This window comes from Leptonychotes weddellii, chromosome 7 (genome assembly GCF_054177405.1).
Source record: "Leptonychotes weddellii isolate Sample4059 chromosome 7, ASM5417740v2, whole genome shotgun sequence".
NCBI classification, from domain to species: domain Eukaryota; kingdom Metazoa; phylum Chordata; class Mammalia; order Carnivora; family Phocidae; genus Leptonychotes; species Leptonychotes weddellii.
Window position 1 is genome coordinate 77,679,698 of NC_138375.1, and position 10,852 is coordinate 77,690,549.

The 10,852-nt window shown below is 37.4% G+C and overlaps 1 pseudogene; it reads right to left on the reverse strand.

Moving 5' to 3' along the window:
- Nucleotides 1-881: 881 nt before the first annotated feature.
- LOC102743367 (calponin-3 pseudogene) lies at nucleotides 882-3,820 on the reverse strand (annotated as a pseudogene).
- Between the last annotated feature and the right edge of the window lie 7,032 nt (nucleotides 3,821-10,852).

Here is a 10,852-nt window from a genome sequence, read left to right on the forward strand (position 1 = left end):
TGTGACCCCTACAGTGTAGTGGTTAACAGACTCAGAACTAGATTGCATGTGTTTGTGGGTCCACCGAGTTATGCGACTTGGCAAGTTATGAACTGCTGTGCCTCAGTTTACTCATCTGTAAAATGCGGTATATTTTCTATAGGGTAGGTATGTTATGAGCATAATAGGGTAAAAGCACAGGAAGGACTTGCAACAGTGCCTGACGCATAGGAAGCATGGTGCAAGCGTTAGCTATTACATGTATTAACACAGTCCTTCTACATGCCTCCTGAAGTGTTTAAGTGTGACACTTTCTCTCTGGTAGATACCTAGAAGGGTAATTTCTGGGCCATAGCAATGGAATATCTTCAGTTTTACTAAAAAATTGTTAAATATTTCTTTAAAAATATTGTACCAACTTATACCTGTGGTGCATAAGTTCCTTTTTACCTTCTACTTCAAGTCTGTTGTCAGACTTCTAATTTTTTTCAGTCTGACAGGTGACAGAGTAGCTCTCTGTTATTTTAATTTGCATTCCCTGATAAAGAGTAAAGTTGAAAATCTTTTCTAATTGGCCTTTCTGGGAATTGCCATTAATATTCTTTGCTTAAAACAAAATATATAATACTGTATTCAAACATATGAAATTAAAATATAAGGAAACTCACTTTTTACCTCTAGGAGGAAGGGGCAGAAGAATAGGACTTAGCTGCATCTGTAACATTTTATTTCTTTATCTTTTTTCACACTGATCCGGATTTTATTTAAACATTAGTGAACAATAATGTAGAGACATTGATATGTAAATTTCTAAAATGCTGCATCTTAAATTTAGTTAGCCGAAGACCACATTTAGCTATGAGTTTAGTCCTCCACATAGAAACAAGATACTAAACTGTAAAAAAAAAAAAAAAAAGCTTCCTATGTTTGAAAATCTCAGTTTATTAAGTAGATTGTAAAAATGCATAGGTCTTTAATAAGAGAATTGGCTGTACAAGAGTACTCCCCTTCCATAGTATTCCTTTTTACTTCATATGCGAGTTATTGCTTCTGCTGTAGGATTGAACTCTTACAGCACTAAAAGGCAACTGTTTAGGGAAGAGGCAGAAAAAGGAAAAGGGAATGTATGAAAGGCAGTATTTCCTTTAGGTACAAAAAGCATAATAGTGTTTTAGGAAGACAAGATAAAAGTTACTCAAGGCTGGCTTGGTTCTCACTGAATAAAAACAATGGGCTAAGTACTGAGCTCCTCTGTGTCAGTCTAATAATCAGTGCCTTGGTCGCCCTATTGATAATCTCTCGGGTAGTCATCTTGGTACTTTCCATGATATTCATCTGGGTGTTCTGCCTGATAATCACTATCACTAATTTCAGACCCATTTGCTCCTTTTCCTTGACTTCCATTGTGAATGACAGGTTCTGTGGGAGCGGCGCAGTATTTGGGATCATATACCTGCCCCCCAAAGCCCAAACACACTCATTCCTTTCTGGGAAGCAACTTTGTTGGTTCCCATCTGTAGAGAAATTGTTGAGTTGTCTGCTGGTTGTAAGGTCAGCTTCTGATCATAGATATCTCTTCCTGGAACCTGGTGCTAACATCCCCACCTGGCTGGCTCCTTTGTTGGTGCCCAGATGCAGACTAATTGTGGTCTGCTCTAAAGGTTTGTCAGTTTGCATTTGGGGATCATAAAGCTGCCTCCTGGTCCCATACTGTCCTACCTGCCTGGCTGGCGCATTTGTTGCAAACCATTTACACGTTGGCCAGCTTTTAATTTTCCTTCTTCAAAACGTTCTTGTTTGTTTTCTGGCATACGTAACCCTAATGTCGTATGGAATCCTTTGTTTTAGCCAGACCTGCCAGAGCCAACTGTGTAGTCTGAACCTGGGTCGTGTTTCCATTCTCAAAAAGATCATTTGCTTCAAATGTGTCCTATGGCTTCATGCCATAAGCCTGAGTAGCATTAATAAAGTTGCCAATATTCTCCAACTGAGGCCAGTTTAACAAGAACTCATTAACCTTCCCTGAGCCCTGGCTGTAGTTTATGAGCTCGCAGAAGATTATGCCATCTTTGAAGCCCAGCAGAAAGTTGATGCCAGTGTGAATGCTTGTCACCTCTTCTGTCTAATTTCGAAGATCTTCCCCTGCCTGATGATCATACTTGGAAGCGATCTTGTTCTTGACCTCCGCTAAGAGACTGTAATAAAGGCCCTTGTTGAAGAGGGTTATAGTGGTTCGGGTGGTGGGAAGAGGCTGCGCTCAGGTCTGGGGGTTTCTCTAACTCGGCTTCCCTACTCTTGGCCCTGAGGAGTGGCCACACCGCGAGATGCCCAGAGCTCGCTCCCCTGGGCGGCACAGGAGATGCTCTGACCTGTAATATTTTATTTGTTTAAACACCAAAAATTTGAAGAAAATTTGAAAAATGTTTATTATATCTGGGTGATGAGGAGCTGGTGATATTTTATATTCTTCTCATTTTCATAATGTTTTCAGTATTTCATAATTAAAAAAAATCAATTTGGGTTTCATTATCAAGCCAGGGAATCATGTTTGGAATTCAGCAATTAAAAAGTGATAACAATATTTTAAATATCATTGATTAAGAAAATTAAATTAGTATGTATGTGTTACTAAAAGAAAACCAAATACTTTCAGTAACATTTTAATCTTAAAAGTGTAAATAGAATTAAGATAATGATAGCATTCCATTTATTTTAAAAATATAGAAAATAGGGGTACCTGGGTGGCTCAGCCTGTTAAGAGTCTGCCTTTGGCTCAGGTCATGATCCCTGGGTCCAGGGATTGAGCCCTGCGTCAGGCTCCCTGCTCTGCGGGAAGCCTGCTTCTCCCTCTCCCTCTGACCCTCCTCCTGCTTGTGCTCTCTCTCTCTCTCTCTCAAGTAAATAAATAAAAATATTTAATAAAAAATATTTTTAAAAAGATATGGAAAGTATATTTGGAGAGAAAATTCTCCAGCTTCCTGACAATAGAGGATGATTGTGGCATGATAAAATAATAAAATACCCTACAGAATATTGTATTTTAAATGTTTTACTGAATATGTTACCAAAATTAATGATGTCCATAAAATTTTACTTAGATATTGTATGAAAGTACCATTTTTCTTAATCTTAGAATAATTTCTGTTGTTTTTCTTTTTTTAAAGATTTTATTTATTTGACAGAGAGAGAGAGCACAAGTAGGCAGAGCGGCAGGCAGAGACAGAAGGAGAAGCAGGCTCCCCACTGAGCAGAGAGCCCAACGCTGGGCCTATCCCAGGACCCCGGAATTATGACCTAAGCTGAAGGCAGATGCTCAACTGACTGAGCCACCCGGGGGCCCCAGAATGATTTCTATTTTAGATATCATTAAAATAGGTTAAATGTGATGTTATTGTCAATGTAAGGAGGCAAATGACATAAACCCATCTGCTATCATTGTTTATCTATGTATATATATTTTTAATTTGGCATGCAGTGCTATCTTTGTAATAATTACTTAATTTAATTAATGTGGAAACTTTGATTTTAACATGGGTAAGTGACATATATGATTACATCACCTTGACAGTTTTTTTATCTATGTTGAAAAGTTATGTGTTCAGAGCAAAAAATGCAACTTAAATTTTACCCATTAGGATTTAAAGGCTAAAGGGTCAATTTTCCTGGACAGTGTTGACTAGAACTCTAAATGAGCTTTTGAGGAAAGTATCAGGTAATCTTTTGTGGCCTTAAAAAATCATTATAGATTTGTTCAATTCCTGTGCTTTGAAGTTCCCACTATTCTCAATACTGTAAGACTACATGTGAACATGAAATCACCTGTCTTCATATTTTTCAACATGTTTCCCATAATGAATTTCTCTTATTTTAAGAAGATGTTTTGATTTGATTATACTAGTACTCTGAATCAGATTTTCCAACACAGATTATAATAGCTTATAAAATGCTTCAGTGATATAAGGATAGAATAATATATAATAAAACTACCAATCTCTTAATTTTCTAGATCCCAAAGTAACAAAGTCTAATAACTTTCAGACCTGGAAATTTGAAAATTAGGTAAATTGTGGATATAGTGGGCAGGTATTTAAAAACAGCTGTATTAGGGCACCTGGGTGGCTCAATATGTTAAGTGTCTAACTCTTGGGTTCAGCTCAAGTCATGATCTCATGGGTCATGAGAGAACCCCATATCAGGCTCCGCACTCAATGGGGCATTTGCTTGAAGATATTCTCCCTCTGCCCCTCCCCACCACTGTCTTAAATAAATAAATAAATAAATAAATCTTGACAAAAATTTTAAAAATTAAAAAAAGGAAAAACAGCTATATTGGACATTTTTTAAAAATGAAGTATACACATTTAAAGTGTACAATTTGTTAAGTTTTGACGTATATATATATGTATATACCTATAAAATCATCAATACAGTCAAGACTGTGAATACAGTCAAGATTGTGACATACCCATCACCCCCCAAAATTTCCTCTGACCTCTTGGTAATTCTTCACCCCACTCTTTCATTTCCAGCCAACCACTGATCTATTTCCTGTCACAAAATATGAGTTTGTATTTTCTAGACTTTTACATATACTGCACAGGTAAGGGGCACCTGGGTGGCTCAGTTGGTTAAGCATCTGCCTTCAGCTCAGGTCATGATCTAAGGGTCCTGGGATTGAGCCCCGCATTGTGCTCAGCAGGGAGCCTGCTTCTCCCTCTCCCTCTGCTGCTCCCCCTGCTTGTGCTCTCTCTCTCTCAAATAAATAAATAAATAAAATCTTTAAAGAAAAAAATACTGCACAGGTAAATTCCAAACCAGGATATATAAGTATTAGATACTTTTATAAATAATTTTTACATACTCATTCATTCCTTAAGAAATGTCTAAAATACAGCTTATTTCTAACTATAATCTTCAATCAAAACTTATCCAGTTGATTTTGGCTTTTGGCCAAGGTGGATAAGAAGGCAGATAAGTTGCAAGAGGACGTGTATATTAGTTACCTATTGCTACATAACAAATTATACCAAAACTTAGCAGTTTAAATGACAGACATTTAATTCTGAAGGTCAGAAATCCAGGAGTAGCTTTGTTGGGTGATTTTGGCCCAGGCTGTTTCATGATGTTGCAGTCACACTATTGGTGAGGGCTGCAGTTATCCAAATGCTTGACTTCACCAGAAATTCTCTTCCCAAGATGGCTTACTCATCTGCCCATTGGCCAAAGGCCAAATTCCTCACTGCCTACTCCTGCAGTTAGAAGGCATCAGACCCTCATATTCTGGACATTTTATAGGATTGTTCAACATAATGTTGGGCTTCCTACAGAGAGAATGTTACAAGAGGGAGAATGAGCATGACCAAAATGAAAGCTGAATTATGTTGGAAGTCATATACCATCTCTTCTCCCATATTCTACTGGTCACCCAGAACACCCCTGGTTCACTATGGGAGGGGACTACACACTTGATTCACTGTAGGAGCTGGATGTCATTGAGGCCTTCTTGAAGGCTAGGTACCACAATATGTTTAGGCTATTTAAAATCAAACTGTTCAACAAGTTTTAAGACTCATGTAATCAGCCCATAAACCCATATTAGCCATATCTGTTTGCCTATAATTTACGGGCTGATTACATAACAGTCTTACAATTTATATAAATTAATATAATTATATTAAAATAATAATTTTAAAAGCACGTATTTAACGTTAACACTTCATTACCAGCATTTGAAAGTAACAATACTGCATTTCTTTTAAATGTCCTCTGTGTTGGGGTGCCTGGCTGGCTCAGTCGGTAAAGCATGTGACTCTTGATCTTGGGGTGGTGGGTTTGAGCTCCATGTTGGGGGTAAAGATTACTTAAAAATAAAATCTGTGATAAATAAATATTCTCTATATTTTAAGAACTTTTTGTTAAATCTAGTAGATATCATCCCTCTGTGTTTTTTTTAGTATGTAAGTATTTATGAGAGTTTCAGAACCAAAGAGAACCATCTGTATCAGTTAAATTTTCAGCATGTTATAAAAGAATCTGAATCCATTATATATAGTTTTATTCTCAAGAATTAATAATAAGGGGTGCCTGGGTGGCTCAGTTGGTTAGGCATCCGACCCTTGATTTCGACTCAGAACATGGTCTCAGGGATCGAGCCCCAGTTGGGCTCAGCACTGGGCATGGAGTCTGCTTAAGATTCTCTCTCTCCCTCTGCCCCTCCTCATTGCTCGTGCGCATGCATGTGGTCTCTAAAAAAAAAAAAAAAGAAAGAATAAGCATTAAATTAAGAAAGATTCGCTAATTCAATATTTATTTTTCACAAGTTCTACTGTAACAAAAAGTTGTTCATATGAAGATTGTGATTGTATTATTCACACTTTTCAATGCATTTCCAGTATTTTAGGTGTAGATACATTTTTAAAATTCTTCACCAGTGTTGCTTTGAAAACTGGTATGGGGAGACATAAAGAGAAGGATCTGAATGTAAAAATAAATCCCATTTAGAAATTCAGCATACTTTTAAAAGATTATCTAAAGCTAAATTATAGCTTATACTTAAACTCTAATAAAGACTCAAAATATTAGTAGATATTCTCCTATATTACCAGGAATACCAAAATAAGCCCCCAGTGCAAACAATGAAAACTAAATTGAGCACAGCATCAAAAATCTGGCAGTAAAATCACTTTGCCCCACCCTGTAGCACATGCTGTTCTCAAGGAAGAAGCAGTACGTTCTAAAGCTTAAGGTTTGGCAAAGGTTCTCATCATTCTCAGACCTCTTTCAAACTCCCAGATCTGTATTCAATTTCATTATTCTTTTCATACTCCTGCCTGCCCCATCTGCTCTTGCTGATCACTTTATAAAACATCAGGAATACCTGCACAAGTTGATGTAATTTTAACTGCACCCCAAACACAGCAGGATATAAAGTGAGTAGGTGAACTAGCTTGCTTTGCTTAGTGAGTTGAAGACTTACTGAGGGTAGTGGGGAGCACTGTATGTTGGCTGGCTGACAAAACTGAGTAGACTAATAAGCTTTGACTGTTCTGTTTCCAAGATAACTCTTTATTTCCCCAATATTTCATGACTTTGTTAAGAGTGCATCAGTCACTGACGGTGCAGGGCGCGTTGGCTTCTCAGATTCCATCGGGCTCCCTGAGTGTAACTGGCATAGCACGCAGGCATGGGCATTGCATGGGTATCTATTCCCAAGAATGAATGTGGAACCTAATTTATTATTTACCTTGAATTTCTTCAAGATAAATTTTCATTAAATTAGGAATATCGGTATTAAGAAGCAAGGTCTTGTTTCCTAAATTTGGTCCTTTAATCAGAGTGCTTTCATTAGATTAATTTTAACCATTCATTACATTAATCAATATTTATTGAGTTTCTAATAAAGGCCAAGCAACCATGTTCACAGTGGTGAACAAAAAGGGGCAGGGCTTCTACTCTGGGCATAAATACCTTATCATTTGAGACTGACATAAAGGGGTAAATAAACACACTTCAGGTAGTGGTGAGTGTTATGGTCAAAATCAGTTGCAGTGATATGCTGTCAGAGAAGGCATCACTGTGGAGATGACATGTGAACTGAGAGGAAATGCAAAAATTGAGGCAGGAACATTTGAGGCAGAGAAAATAGCAAGAGCGAAGGAAGGTCCAGAGGCTAGAACAAGCTTGACATGCTTGAGCAACAGAAAGGACAGGATAGCTATCACTTAGCGCACAAGACAGGAAGTCTTAGAAAATGGGGCCACGAGGTGGGCAGGGCCTTGGCATAGCATGTCTTTAAAATTTAAAATTTATTTTCTTTTTTCTCAGTTTAGTAAAATGCATAGACCATCTGCCTCTTCGTAACAGAGTAAATTTCAAGTTAAAGGACTAGCTGATGCGAATGTCATTATTTTCGCTACTTAATTTTGAAATAACTTAATTTGCTGATGATGTCTCCAGTTTGGGAAATGTATAAGTAACATGGAGCTTACAGCCAAGATCATGTAAGACATATGTAAGCAAGCAGTTAGGAGTAGCACATCGAGAGGATAGTATCCACACTTTGCTTTAATTGAATACTGCATTTATCTATTAATTTTGTGCAAATAGTTGAATTGGAAGTTGTTTTGTCTATAGATTTGTGCCCTTCACTAGAATGAGATGTGCTAATAGGGGTGCAGATAAGTCCTTGAACCCCAGCTTCTGATATGGTTGACTATCAGTCAAACTAAGTGGATTTACTGTGGTTGAAAATGTAAATTGTTGGACTATATACTTTTTTTTTTTAAGATTTTGTTTGTTTTTGAGAGAGATGAGAGAGAGAGTGAGAGAGAGAACATGCACATGAGTGGGGGGAGGACAGAGGGAGAGTGAGAAGCAGGCTCCCCACTATCCCAGGAACCCCAGGATCATGACCTGAGCCGAAGGCAGACACTTAACCAACTGAGCCACCCAGGTGCCCCAAGGACTATATACTTTTTTAAAACTATCATAAATTAGTTTAAATGCAGTAGATCTGACATTTCTTTCTGAGATATTTCAAAGTCTAAGGAAAGAAATTTATCTCTTTATGTTTCTTGGACTTATAAATTTCACCCAAAGTGATCAAATTTAAAAACAAATAAATCTGATGTTACAGTGAATTACTTGCTGCTACTCAGTGTCTAAGCATTGGGGCTCATTCTTCAGAATTGAGACAAGTGACAACCACTCAATGTATTTGGTTCTTGACTGCTGTGTTTTTATCTCTATGGTTTCAATATATATGTATTAGAAGTGAAACTAACATAGTAAAATAAATATCCCATGTGAGTGAAAAAATAAGCACTGTGATTTCTCAAGAAAAAAACTAAAATATAAACCTTGTCATGAACTTCTTGTTACCACACCAGCACAAAACAGTGTTAAATACTCAAGGAGGGGACTGCCAGGGCTAGATGAAGTGTCCCTTATGGTATAATCTTGTTGGCAAGCTGACCAACACAGGGTGTAGACTATGAAGGCCCAGGAAGCACAAACCTCAAGTTTGGACAAATTATGAAATTTGAGTCTTGCCTTTACAGAATGTTTTCTTTTATATGTATTTGCTTCCAAAATAGCTACTTCTCATTAAGACTCCCTCCTGTTTTGTTGTTTGTACACGTGTTTTAGAGAGGAAAATGTCTTACCTTAGAGCTATAGTATTGAATCCAGAATGCCACTGAGCCAGCACAAAGTTTAGCACATTTAATATATATTTTGTATAAATATAAACATTTATAATATAAATTGAAATTTAATTTTGTAAATTAATTTAGTTCAGACAAATGAAAATTAACCTATAGAAGGAAAGACAGCATATAAATATGATTCACTGTCAGTGTTGATATGGAATTCAGGAGATCTGGATCTTATACCCTTACTTGTTATTTGTTAATTTTGTGCCTGTTTGATCAGCTATTAAATGTGCATAATATACTGTTAAGTGTTTGGAATAGTAAAGTGTGGATGTACATATATGTGTATATAATTCACTATACTTTAGAATTAAATTCATTATATGAGGTGTCCATGAAGTACTGCAGGCTTAGCACAGTGCCTCACAAAACATCAGCACTCGATATATTATTAACTCTCCTTAACAGCCAGGTTTTCCCTTTTTTGTACCCCCAAAAGGTACTTGGACATTTTGCATTCTAGTATCTTAATATTATATCAGGACTGAATTACCTCGAAAATAACTTTTTACCTATGTGCGGTTAGCAGTCAGGAAAAGAAAAAGAAGTGGGGCAAGGAGAGAAATACATTTATTTTCCTTTTTTAGGGGATCCCAGATGATGAGAACTTACATGCCTCTCCATTTACTGGCTTTATTCATCTGAACACACAGATATTCCTTCTTTGAGGGCTATTATTTTGTCTCTGAGGCTTCCTTTGGCTTGTGTTTGCTTAGTGAGAGGGTAAGAAACTTTTTTCCAACTTGCCTTTCCTTTAGAGAATGTATAGATGGGATGGGGTGCTCATGTAGCTTAACACCATAGGAGAGGGAAGCACAGCTTTGGGGACTTGGTGTGACTTACTAAAGCCTGTAACAGTAGTGATGGATGAGGTCAGAGGGTGGCATGCCCTGTCCACCCAGCCCCTGCTGATCTGAATCTGACTTTCCTGGAGTTGATTGCCTTTGCCTTTATCCAGTTCCTTCCAGGCCCAGTAGGATCTTAAAAGTAAGACAGAGAATTTCAGGTGAACACAATTGCTTAGCAAGTACCCTAAGAAATGCTCTTATGTAAGTGGGTGCAGCATTACTTTTCCAATTGCGTCCAGTTCCATTGTCACGTAGGTACATTTATATGCCTTAATCCCTGAAAACACTTCAAAGCATTAATGTGAATTTCAAGTTGATTTCCTTCTGTCAGGTGTGACTATTTGATGCTGAAGATCCTTTGCAGGCAAAGAGAATGGATAACAGGTTCTGTCTAGAACCAGAACTTAAGAGCCTCCAATGACTTTAATCACTGTGCTTGGGCCAGCAAGTGGAGGATCTCAGCGATTCACTTTTGTTGGGTCCTCAGTGGTCATTTCATTGCCTTATGTGCTTAACATATTTTAATTTACCTCCTACTTTCAAGTTGGTCATAGAAATTTTTTTTTAAAGCCTGATAAGCCAGCAGATTCCACAGTTTAATTCCCTTAGTCAGTGTTGAGTCATTACTGTATTCTCACCTTCACAGCAGATGTCATCACTGGGATTTGGGATTTGCTGAAACACTTTCCTCCAAATCAAAAGTTTCACAACTTCATGTAGGTTAGCATTTTCATTGTGTCTGATTTTTAGCATGCTTGAATAAGTTTAAATGCTGGTAACTGGTTAAAAGTAACTGAACCAAAGGAACTGGGG